We start from the raw sequence: 13,391 nt of genomic DNA on the forward strand, positions 1-13,391 counted from the left end.
AGCAATATTTTAAAAAATGTCCCTATTTTTGGGCCATTGTCCTCCCATTATTTGTGTCTTTATACAGAATTTATACTCATTTGATCTACTGTGGTTAGTATTTGCCCTATATATATATATATATATATATATATATATATATATATATATATATATATATATATATATATATATATATATATATATATCTTCATATTGCTGTCTGTATTTTCTTTGTATGACTATGCAAACCATTTCTGATTACACATTCTGTCTCTACCTAGGAGATTGCCAGTTTGCTAATACTTCTCGCTTAAAGATGTATATCTGTCACATCAGAAAAAGATAAGCATTTTCCCCTCTCTTGGGATTAAATCATGCAATTATTTTAATCCATTCTCCTTTTCATTTGGTTTATTTGAGAATATTCTCTTATTTTGCCTTCCTCTGCCATTGATCGAGCTCTCAGTGACATTTTACCTCCTTCTACCAAAGAATATACAAGTCCCCTCTCACTTTGCCATTATCCATGATGAAAATAAATATGTCTTTCCTTAACTTTTTTGTTGTTCAGTTATTCTCCACACCAAACCCATATCCCTGACCATGTTCTGTCCTGTTTTCAATTTACTTCCATTGTCAAAGTTACTAGGTCATTGTCTGAATCTGTTTATATTGCTTTTGATTGAGTCTTCCTACTTACAAAAGAATAATCCACTCTTCTATCTTGGGTTTTCTTTGCCCTATAGAAGGTAAATGATACACTTTTCTCCCCTCTCAATCCTCCATATGTCTATCAAATCGCATTCACTTTTTTTTCCTTTAGGCATTCCTGAACTTAAAATTGAGTTAATTCTTTGTCATGCAGTCTGTCTAATTCTGGTCTTAATGTAACATCAAAGTCTCCCCACATAACTTGTGTATCTCCTTCTTCCAATGTTGTTGTTTGTCTTTCGGCTTTTCCCGGTAAGAGGTCGCCACAGCGGAACTCTGGTCCGCTAATGATTGGCAGTAGATTTTTTACGAAACGCCGAGGTGCCAGCTCGACACCCAACCTTCAATGAAGGCACACCCATTTACGCACGCATGTCTTTTAAACGCTACCCAACCGCGGGGAGGACATGCAGACTCCACACAGAAGGCACTCCCAAGCCCAGCCGAGAATCGATCCACTGTACCTTTCCAAATTTTGAAAAAGTCCTCAAAATATTGTCTCATCTGTATTGGGCGAATATGTATTTACAATCCCAATTTTGCTCCAAACACACAGGATCACTACTCCTCTTTTGTTTTTTCCAGTTTTGTGTTCTGCCACCATGTATGTTAATTTCATTTGTTACAACTTGTGTGCCTCTCTAAGCTATAATTTAGTCTCCTAAAAAGATATATTTGAATGTTTGAAAGTTTTAGCTTTTGTAATATCTGCTTACGTTTGTATGGTGAAAGCACTTGCTCCTTTCCAAGTCATGAAATTGAAATGTAACTTTTGTCTATATCATCTTGCTTTCTTACCTCCATAATCTGACCTATGTCTTTGTATCTCTCCGATAGGGAAATTGAGGTGAGCTGACCCCCTGGGGTTGAGTGTAACTTCTTTGGTCATTCTGTACTCCTATCACAAGTATAGATCAACTCACTTGACTTGTTTTATAATGGCCATAAATAAAGAAGCAAGCAAGTCTTCACACTCTTCTCTGCAGGTGATAGTTTCATCTCTTAATTTATGCACTTGTAGTTTAACCTGAAAAAACAAGTAACATGGCTTATATACATCCCAACAAAGGAAAATGCATTGCTAGTTTAAGATACAGTTTAACATATATCTTAACTTCATCAGAATACCTGCTTATCTAAAAATAACGTGAATTTGAAGTAATACTCCTTACGTTACGACCAATGTGTCACTCTCAATTATTGATTGTAATATATGTGCATAAGTACCAAATGCTAAGCAAAAAGTGTCAATGTTTGTATTTATCTATTTATTTAACATTTGTTTACTAGGATTGTCCTTTTTCACCAGAGTCCTGGGGAAACAACTCATCAGGATACAGAGTAATTTAATAAGAAATAATTAAAAAAGTTGACAATGCTAACAATAGCTATAAGAATTAACAATAGTTTAGAGATTTTGAGAAATTATCAGAAAATTCAAAGTAAAAAAATATTTAAGGTTTAACTGCTTAACAATTGCTTTAAGAATTAACAATAGTTAAAAATAATTTGACAAGTTGTTAGCAGAAAATTGTTCTCAAAAATAGTAGTTAAGCATTGGTATAGTATATATACACAATCAACTTAATAGAAATGAGATTGTACTAAATATTTACACTGTTCAATCTGCCTTGGGGTTTAATATAAGACAATGGAAACATGTTTAGTAAGGGGGGACTCAGTGCATGTGTACTAGGAAGGCAACTTTTCTGTTTTTGACATAGAGTGCTTTACTTTCTGGATGTCATCATGTTAGTCGACCAACTGAAGTTAAGTCATGCAGATGACATATGTTCTGTTGTTCTAAAGTCATTTGCTTCCCATTCAGTTTCTTTATATTTTATAGAATGTTCCAGACCTTTCCTAAGAGTTTTGCCTCTCATTTTCTTTTATATAATACTGTCATGCTATGCTTGTATATCTCCTTAATTTAGGCCATGCTGACACCATCAGTGTGGTTGGATAAGTCAGAGTCACTGGAAAGCATAGTTCAGTTAGTTTTCTTTTAAAGTAATCTGCTTTCTTGTGACAGTGGTACAACACTGCAGAAAAGTCTTCCACAAGTTTAATTTAACTTCATTGCAATTGCAAACCTTTATTTGTCTTATTATATTGTATAATCTACTCTCTTGTGGGAAATGAACTGAGATGCATAAATATGTGTCTTGGGTTTTCTTCCACTACTTTCTTTTTTCCAACTCTATGAATTCACTCTATTCTGCATTCCAAGTTTGATTATAGTTGCATCACTTATTTTACAATATAGTCCACAAATTCTGACAGTTCTTGGTTGTGAACATTTTCTAGGATACAAATTATTTGCACATTACATCTCTGACTTCCATTTTCTGAATCATCTACTTTCATTTAGAATCTGTATTTTTTCTGTAAATTCTGATTCTGATTTTTGAATTTTATATATATATATATGTGTATATATATATATATATATATATATATATATATATATATATATATATATATATATATATATATATATATATATATATATATATATATATATATATATATATATATATATATATATATATATATATATATATATTTATATATATATGTCTATGTATGTATACATACAGGTCTGCTCCACATAACTGAATTTTCCCTTACATAAAACTGAAAAAGACAAGACGACTTCATCAAAAACTTACTTTCAAGAACACTCAGATCACTGCAATTTTACTCCAGGAAAGGAATCATTTGTTTACCGTGACAAAATAAACAAACCAAAGGAAATCAGACCCACCCAAGTGGGGGGCTTCAACCCCCACACCCCACTAACTAATTATACATTGTCAAAGATCACACTACAGTGGGAGAAAGGGCAAAGTTCACCACAGTGGCCAAGTGTTTCCTTTCCAGGAGTAAACTTCCATCCATTCTGCAGCAGCAATGATCTGGTCTGTATGCTTTGAAGCACATTCTGAGCATGCTGTACAGCTGGCTGGTAGGCCTTCAAAGTGAACATGATCGCAGAAAGTCATTCAGACAGCAGCATTAGCTTTCCTTTAGAATTAGTTTTCTTAAATTGAATTAGTAACTCATTTGTCATTTGACGCAGCACTCATGCCATTTTGCCATTAATTTTTCCTACCCAATTCTGTTGAATCTGCAAGTATTTTGCTGATTCAGCATACTTGTGGGGAGAGAGACTGAACTAAGCATCCATTTCTTACCAGACCCAGCAAACGTTCATTAATACTTTGTTCTCCTGAGAATCACCCTTATCTGCTTTTTGACAACAGTGGAAAGACACATTGATAGTCTCCAATTTGGCTAGATCTGGCCAAATTCTGCCATCACCCACGTGATGACTAAGATAAATTAGTTCTTGTTTGTAATAACATGTATTTGCCTTAATAGTTAGCACAGCTATTTAGAATCTGCTCAGCACCTCTCTGATATGCCAGGGATGCTGTTATCAGCAATAAACAAAGATCACTATGTCATGTATCTCAGTCTGAGTATAGCTTACATATCCTGCTAAGATGCAGTCTCATAGACACTGGAAAATTGTCTGGATATCCATTATCCAACAGTGTATTATGATGAATGTATGCAATCAAAATGAGATGTTGAACTCTCCCTTGTTGTAGACCTCAATGTTACCTGCTAATAACCTTTAGTTAGGTCAGTGTCCATCAGATACTTAACATCACCCAGCTGCTCTAAGGATTCCTCCATCCTGGGAATGGGGTACAAGGTGATTTCTGTGTGACTATTTACTTTCCTGTAATCTCCACATAACCTATTCCTCCAACACTGCTTGGTAACAGCACACCAAATAGGCTCAAGGACTGTTGAAGTCCTGGGATTGCTTGTAGATTTAACACTTCATGCAGTTCCTTCCATTTACCTTGAAGTAAGGCAAGGATTATAATCTCCCTGTGTCAAATTAAAATAGCTCAGGGGCTGAAAAAATTATGTGTTATGGTGTAAAGGAAAAATAATTGATTGGGCAGGAACTTGCCCCATACCCAATTAAATTAGTTTATAAATAATTTTATAAATCATTTTATCTTGGTCATAGGAATAACTTTAAATGACTCCATTAAATCTTTTATGGACGGTGAAGATATATTTTTTTAACTTTTTTAACCAATAGCACTACCATAAAGAAGTTAGCAAGTCTGACATAACATTACCCTCTCTATTCATCAGTATTTCCCAGGGAAATCTAATTGTGCTTACAATCTCTAACAGAGCATTTGTTGCCTTTTCCACCCTCAGTAGAGGACACACCTTTTGGTACAAGGTACTAGCATTGTCTACCCAGTTTTTGAATAGCAGCACAAACACTGAAAAGAATGGATTGGGGGTTAAATGGGAATGAGTGGCTGATGCTAGGGTAGCAAGGCAGATTACGATCACTGCAATGGCAGGATTACGAGTCTAGAAGCTTCTGCCCTGCTTGGTTAGGAGGGTGGTCATCTACTTCCCAAAGGCAGAAATTGTGGAACTTGCAAGGATGTTACAGGGTAGTGAGGGCTAGGATACCCCCCCCCCCCGGCAACAGCATAATGCTGCACCAATGTTCTCAATCACTGGGCCAGACGCAGGTTGCGACCAGAGGACACTAAGGCAGGTCTGATAGATATGGTAAATGAGGAAGTAAAGGAGCTGGTGGCATTTGATATATACACACATACATACAACTCTTACCAGTGATATGTATGGCTTTCTTCTGAAATCTTTCCTCATTTACAGCCAATACCAAAAAGCAGCTTTGTCTTTTTCTGTCAGCTTGTCAACTTTTTGTCACTTCTCACATGTCCTGCCTAATTTCTTCACTCTCTTGTTTTAACAATGCCTGGACAATGAAAACTAAAACACATTTATTTTAAGATAACCCTTTTACAGTTCATGAGCAAATAACCAGAAAAACAGCATCCTGGCTATGGCCTAACGTGCCTAACAGTAAGATGTTGTGACTACAAATTACTGTATGAGTTTTGCCTCTATACGTACTTCAAGAGTCCATGTCCTGTACATTAACCCTTTGTCGCAATACATATGGGGTCCTTCTACCCTTAAGATTCATCAGTCTCTTGGCTACCTCCATCAGGATTTATAAGGAGAGATCTGAGAGCTGTATCAGGCTCATCTCTCTCTCTTTTTGATCCTCCCTCATTCCCCTGTCAGGGAAAAATCTAGATTTTTTTTTTAGCAAATTTATCTATGATATAGGCATACTGTTACCAGCTATCTCATCCCCAGACATAACCCTTTCAGAAGAACTCATATATCTTTTGAAATATGTGTCTCAGTCTCAGGCTTGCTGCTGCTGCTGTTAATCACGTTGTCTAAAGTTTTCAAATCTCCAGCCTTTATAGAAGGTATGGAAACAATCTTCAGCCTCAATAGAAGGTAGAGACACAATCTCCAGCTTCTATTGAAGGTATGGACACCATCCACAGCCTCGACAGAAGTTATGGATACAATCTCAACCATCTCAAGCATCTAGCGAAGGTACAGACACCATCTCCAGCCTCTGACGAAGGTATGGACACCATCTTCATCTATAGAAGGCATGGACATTAGCTGAGTCTCCTTCTGCCACCTTTCCTCCATAATTGTCTATATGCTGGTTGTGTGTAATTGCATTTCACAAAATACAATGTCATCAGGGTCATCATTTTGAAAATCTGTTGTAATATCAAGTATTTTCACTTACTTTTCCACTTCCCAACTTTCCCTATCCAACTGAACCTTGACCAATTGTAATAGTACATAAAAAGGTGTCCCTTCGATCACCTTAACTGAAGTGGACTGGCTGAGAAAGTAATGCTCCTCTCTAACAAGTGCAGGCTTAACAATAGTTATGTCTAATGCAGTACTCCTCTGAGCAATGGTTTTGTTATGGCCTACCAGGAAAGGATACAAGCCTTTGAGATAAGCTGTTAGAGTTATATATTCAAGTCATCCAACAACTACTGTGGTTATACATTTGTTAATAACCAAATGTGGCTTTTTTCCCCACCATCTCTCTGTGGACATTTGGGTTGTATAAGCCTTACTTGGTAAAATTTGAAATATTTAACCCCAAGGCTTTTGGATATACTTCAGTAAGTCGTCTGCTCTTGTCTGTGGGGTGCTGTGGAGATTTATATTTCCCCATATATTCTCTTATACCAATAAATAATGCTGGATAAAATACTCTTGCACAGTTATGCCCTTCTTGCCAAACACAGGTCTATTTTTTTCCCAATTTTATCATCAATGCTACAATTCTAATCTGTTAACCAAAGTGTTATTCTTCAAGTACAGTATTGCATGTTTTCTCACCTATTATAAAGCCTGCCAAAATTTCAGAAATAATAACTTGATATTCACTCACCCACCTAGTAAGTAATTGTGTGTTTCTACAACAAAATCACCAACAGTCATCTGCTTTTCTTCTGTATTCTCAAAACCTTTTCCTATAAGCTTCAGGAAAAAGTTTTAAACATTAAAATAAACAGTTGTATCTATAAATAATATACACTGTGATAATGTATGCAGTCATTACAGACTTTAAGAGATAAACAATTACCATCAGACATTGCAAGTCTACACAGACATCATCAGATACTAATACTCTATTCAGTCCTTGTCATACATTTTAGATGAAACATGTATAAGTTTGCCTTTCTGAAGTGTTTAGGTTCATAGATTCATAGGGTGGTACTAGGCTATCTACCCAAAGGCATTTATAAGCCTAACCAAAATGTGTTGGCTTTCGCTGCCCCCTTAGATTAGTTCCCTGTGCCTCTGTCCAGCAGAGCCACTGAAGTGATCCCCGAGGTAAACCTTCTATTTCCCATCCACTCATGAAGGTTTCTTTTGAAGAGTGTTAGTGAGAAGCTCTGCCTAATGTAGATTGGGATCTTTTTCCAAAGTATGGGAAGTCTCTGGGACAGAAATCTATCCCTCCAGCATGTCCTATTTATTGTTGTGGTGAGGTTTAGATCCCTAGAGTGTGTGGCTCGAGGGGATAAGGTTTTCTTTAGGTAGAGCATGTCCATCAACTCTGGATTGGGCATGGCCTTGTATGTCAGGCAGAGATCACCTCTGAATAGGCAGTATGCAACCGAGTACAACTGGAGTTTTTTCAGTCGAGCTGCATAAGGCATCTGTTTGAGGCCAGTGATCCTCTTGGTGAGGTACTTCTGTGGTCTTTCTAGCTGTTGCAGGTGTCTTGTAAGGTACATCCCAAATGGGGCATTGTACTCTATGATGGGTCTGATGAGTGATGAGTAGAGGGGCACAATGACCTCTTTTGATCTGGATTCGAACCCTTTTGTGATTAGGTGGGCCACGTAGAAGGATTTTCTAACCACTTTGGCAATGTGATTATCAAAGATGAGATTACTATCTACTTGGGTCCCCAGATCCCTTATTACGTCTTTTGTATTTAGGGGACTACCAACTATGTGGTAGTTTGTGGATACTTTGATTTTTTCCAAAGGGGATGACTATGCACTTTTTTGCATTTAGCTTGAGGCCATGATTTTGACACCAGGTATCTGTCTCAGTGAGACCCTTTTGGAGGATGTCTGTGTCAGCTGGGGAGTCAATTATAGCCCCTAGTTTGCAGTCATCTGCGAACTTTGTCAGCAATAGTCCTGTGCTTGCCTATACCTCTGAGAAGTATATGCCGAACAAGAGGGGTCCTAGGACTGAGCACTGGGGAATGCCACTTGTAACCAGTTTAGAGCTGGACCTAGCTCCCACAACTCTCACCATGTGGGTTCTGTCCGTGAGCAAGTTGGCAACCCATCTTGTGACGTAGGGGTTACTGTTCAGGCTGGTGAGCTTGTCTATAATACCAGAATGGGGAATGGTGCTGAAGGCCTTAGTGAGGTCTAGGTAGGCTGTGTGTACCACCTTTCCCTCATCTATAGCCTTTGCAACTGCTCAAAGAAGTCTACCAGGTTTAGGAGGCATGATCTGCCCTTAACAAAGCCAAACTGGGTAGGGTCCAGTGTTTGGAGGTTCCCAATGTCTCTGTTAATGAGTTCCATGATGATGCGCTCCATAGCCTTGCAGACAAAGCTAGTCAGGCTTATAGGGCGATAGTTCCCGGGGGTCTGTTGTAGCTCCACCTTTGTGGAGCGGAATAACCATTGCTGTGCGCCACTCTATGGGTATGTAGCTTGTGGAGAGGCTGAGTTTGAACAGTGTGTTTAGGTGAGGGGTTAGTTCGTCTTTGAGCTCGTGTTGGACGCAGCCTGGGACACCGTCTGATCCCATTGATGCTGTGTTTTTGGCTTTGGAGAGGGCTGTTTTAACCTGAGTGTCTGTGATTTCAGGGACTCTACATTCTTCTGGTATGGTCATGGGCCCTTTTGGGGGTGTGAGGGGGGGTAAAGTTTGCACTGAACCTGTCTGCCAGGATGTTGGTGATATTGGTCTGTTCAGTGTATTTTGTGCCATTCTACACTAACTCCGAGCAGATCTGAGCATTGCCACTTAGATTCTTGACATAGCTAAAGAATGCCTTGTGGTTATCTTTGGAGTCCTTGGCAATTTTTCTTTCAAAGCTCACCTTGGATGATTTTATGAGGGATTGTAGTTTCTTGCTGATACTGATCAGGGATGTCTTCCCTTCTTGGGATTTAACTTTTTCTGTACTAGTTTCCTCCTTCTATTATATAGCTTGTTTATGGCAGGAGTCCACCAGACTGGTTTCCTTTTCTTGGAGAAGTGAGTCTTGGTTTTGCTTGAGATGGCACGATCCATGCATTCTTGTGGCTGCCCATAGAATGCATTAGTAAAGGATTTTGCAGCTTGGACAGTGTTATCCTTCAACATGGGGGCTTTGAAACTTTCCACCTTGGTCTTAAGTAATGTGAAGTTTGCTTTTGAAAAGTTTTTCACTGTGGATTTCTTGTCCGGGGGTGGGGGCGGAATATGGATATCCAAAGTGATTTGTTTATGGTCAGATCTAACCAGTGAGGGGTTGACCTCTGGTGTGGAACACCGATCACCCATGTTGGTGATGACCAGGTCCAATATATTGTCACCTCTGGTGGGAGTGTTGACCAGTTGAACCAGGGCATTTGCATTTATAAATTCTAGGAAAAGTTTGGCAAGAGAGTTAGTACTTGAGTAGTTCTCCCAGTTAATGTTTGGGTAATTGAAATCACCCAATATTAGGGTGTTTGGTAGGACCTTTATGTTTCCCAGTTTTTCCAGAAATGCGGAATGGGGGTCCTGGGACATAGTTGGTGATCTGTAGCAAGCTGCAATTTGAATTGCAGTTTTGCCCATTGTTAGTTGCATGTGGATTATCTCTGAAGCATCGTGCTGTGCCACTAACCTGGAGGTTTGGGTATCCTTTGATGAATATGGATATGCCCCCGCATTTTGTATTTCGGTTTGGGTTCTGTGGCCAAAATGTATGGCATGAGTTGTAGCCTGGTAGTGCTGGGGTGCTTTCTGGAGCCTTAAACTAGGTTTCTGTTACTGCACAAATATCGATTTTCTCCATTTTGAGGAGTGCCTCGAGTGCGTGCATTTTGAGGTTTAGACTTCTGGCATTGAGTAGCATTACCCTCAGTTTTTTGTTACTTGTGCTATTTACAGTGGTGGGTTTGTCTTTTGAGCCTTGCCTAAAAAAGGCACTATGGGGGTGGCAAGAGCCTTGGCCAGTATTCAAAAGCCTAAGGGTGACAGGTGCAAGCCATCTCTAGCATCCTTATACGTTAAAAAATGTTACCTATTGTCCATGATCAATTTGGTGCTGAATACACATATATTCTAGTGCCTGAATAAAACTTTCAATGTCACATCCTTATTTATACCAAGGAAACAGCTTAGCATTGAATTTGGCATGCAGAGTTGAGTGTTTTCTTTCCACAACTCAAGAGGCCATAGGTAGAGGTGAATGAATTCTCTTTCATTTTGATATTCTTTTTCTGTCTTTTCATTTCTTCTCACTCTCTTGACCTCAAACTGTTTTTTCATTAATCTGCTTTATGGTGCCCTATTTCTAGCATCAGCTGCACTTTTTTCATTTCAGATTGTATTCTGAGTTCACCTAGGAACTGACTGATTTGCTTTGCTGCAAGCTAAGCTTACGTAAATAAAGAAATATCCACTTTACTCACGCTACTGTCAGGATGAATCAAATGCTAATGGACTTCTTAAGCTTAGCTGCACCTAGTGTGGTTGTCAAAGGAAAAATATACTTTAAAAATGATCAAAACACGGTAGGTTCAGGTTAAGGCACTTTAATCTTGTAGCAAGGTGACAAAAACATCCTATTACAGAGTTTGTCTAACTAGAAACAGGAAATACTTTCATTTTTATACATTCTCTAACTAGACATGGCCTACCAAGCTGACATAACAGATTACCAGCTTTTTCATCATCATCTGTTGACCATCATTCCCATGAATTTCTGCTGATTTATCAATTTTTGTGAGAAACTTCCTGAGGAAAACAACATGGCCTTGATTACTACCAGTTAGATACATGTTATGTTACCATTCAAGGTACTATGGCTAATTCAAGCACAATGCTAACAGTTCATTTCTCTAATAATCCTTTTTCTACTTTATCTCTAAGCTTCTGCAGCTGCACATGTTCTCATGCTTCGAACAGAGCTGATTGTCTAAAATCATTACATTTACAGAATATAGTATTGTTCATTCATTCGTTCCTGACCTAGCAGATAAGCACCTGCTTCTCAAGTACATTTCCAAAAAGCATAAACATGAATATTGCTGTGCTAGCAATTACTAGGTCAGAGGGCATCTTGCAAGTTTCAGAAAGCATGCTGCAGTTTTCAAAAAGCATCTTTTTCAGTCTCATATGAAACTCAATTTATATATAACACAGTGCATGTAAAATAGAATGAAAAGCTTATTAATTCTTTTGATTATTAATTGGCATGAAGCATACACACATTAATACATATTTTTCTAACAGTGGTGATCATCTCATATTTGGTCATACCAGCAAGTTGAATGCAGATGTTCTTCATTCCACATTGCTGCAGTCCTAACTATTGGGTAGTCCGCTGTCCAGTCGGCCCGAATACCAAAGTATATGGCTGACGTCGGTCAGGGCACATTAGACTGACGTCAGTACGTCAGGGTACTAATGCGCATGACCGACGTCATATCCTCAGTCTTTTTTGCCGCATGGTCCGATGCAGAAGCAATTTTGCGAGTGCAGGTTGGCGTTCTGAAAATTTCTGAAGTCAGAGTTTCAGACCGAATCAAAGTTGGCTAAGTACCCGTTAGAATATTTTGTTTTTCTTGCCTCAGTATTTAACCGGATGTCAGAAAAGTGAATAACTGTATTTCTTGTGGAAACAGATACCTCATAGGGATTACCATACTTTGTGTATACCTTGTTTAGGACCTGAGCACGGCGTTGTTGGATGCCGTTCTTGTGCTAGATTTAACAAACACACTATTAAGAGAAGGTTAGACTGTGCCAGGTTAGTGTTTGGGAAGCGTTGTAACTGTAAAATGCCGTCGGATGCTCCGGCGCCAGCTTCTAAAAAGCGCAAGGACAAAACAGCAAAGCCTAGAGGGAAGAACCGACAGTCCCAGGCGTCGGTTCTTTAGAAACTCAGTGGAGCGGAGGTTTTGCCAGGTGTTTCTTTGGAGTCTCAGGGAGAGACTTTACTGTTACAGGATGTTTCCTCTGAGGAAGTAGGCCACGCTGAGGGGGCTTCTCAGCTGGCTGTTCTTGCCTCACTTCCTAAGGTGGTTAGGGCCTCCCCTTCTGTTTCCAAGGCTTCTTTAAGGGCAGGCCAAGTTTTGCTTCAGTGGGGTTTCTCCTAGTGCTTCAGGGTCTTTGCCTAAGAAACATATGCTTAAAATGGCAGAAGATTTGATTACTATGATAAGGGGTTCTATGCCCCCTCCTGATAAGAGGCCTAGGGTGGAACCTGAGCTTGAGAGTTTTGAGCAATGCTCGAGGCTTCTGAGTCTTCGGCTGAAGACTTGCAGGAGTTCCCTACTTATTCTGATTCTGATGTGGATGATTCTACTCCTTCAGCTTCTCCTCCTGAGGATTTTTCATTTTCAGAGACTTTGCATTCCATGAGGGAGCATTTTTAATGGGAAGGCCAAGATTTCTCTGATTCCAGGAAAAGGCTTAGGGAGTTCTTGTTTTTACCCCAGCATAGGCCTTTAGCTATACCTCCTGTTTTGAATGTGGTGGAAGATGTTGTTGCAGAGGCTTCCCTGAATCCTGATTCTTTGCCTCCTGCCCCAGTTAAACCGGATAGGTATTATAGGGTGCCTGAAGCTCATAAGTATCTTTTTAAGAGTCCTAGGGCAGACCCGGAAACTGTCTCTCAGGGGCCTAAAGGTGTAAAGGCCTCAGTTGTTAAAAATCCTGTCCCTCCTGATAAAGAGGCAAGGGTTTTGGATAGATGGGGAAAGAAAGTGTATACTTCTTCCACTTTAGCCATGAGGGCGTTGAACTGTCAGTTTCACATGTTAAAATATCAGAATTATCTTCTTTCACAGTTGAAATCTAAGGTGGATGCTCTGGCGGAAGGTATTGACTGTAAAGAGTTGCAGGATTTAGTTCATGTGTCTGAACAGGTGGGTAAACATTCCTTGCAATGTGGTTTTGATGCTGTGCAGGCCTCCTCCAGGGTGGCTGCCACTGGTTCTATTCTTTGAGGCACGCCTGGTTGAAAGATCAGAACTTAGCTGAGCATGTTAAGA

This window comes from Protopterus annectens, chromosome 1.part2 (genome assembly GCF_019279795.1).
Source record: "Protopterus annectens isolate FY-2018-M chromosome 1.part2, PAN1.0, whole genome shotgun sequence".
Taxonomy (NCBI): Eukaryota; Metazoa; Chordata; order Ceratodontiformes; family Protopteridae; genus Protopterus; species Protopterus annectens.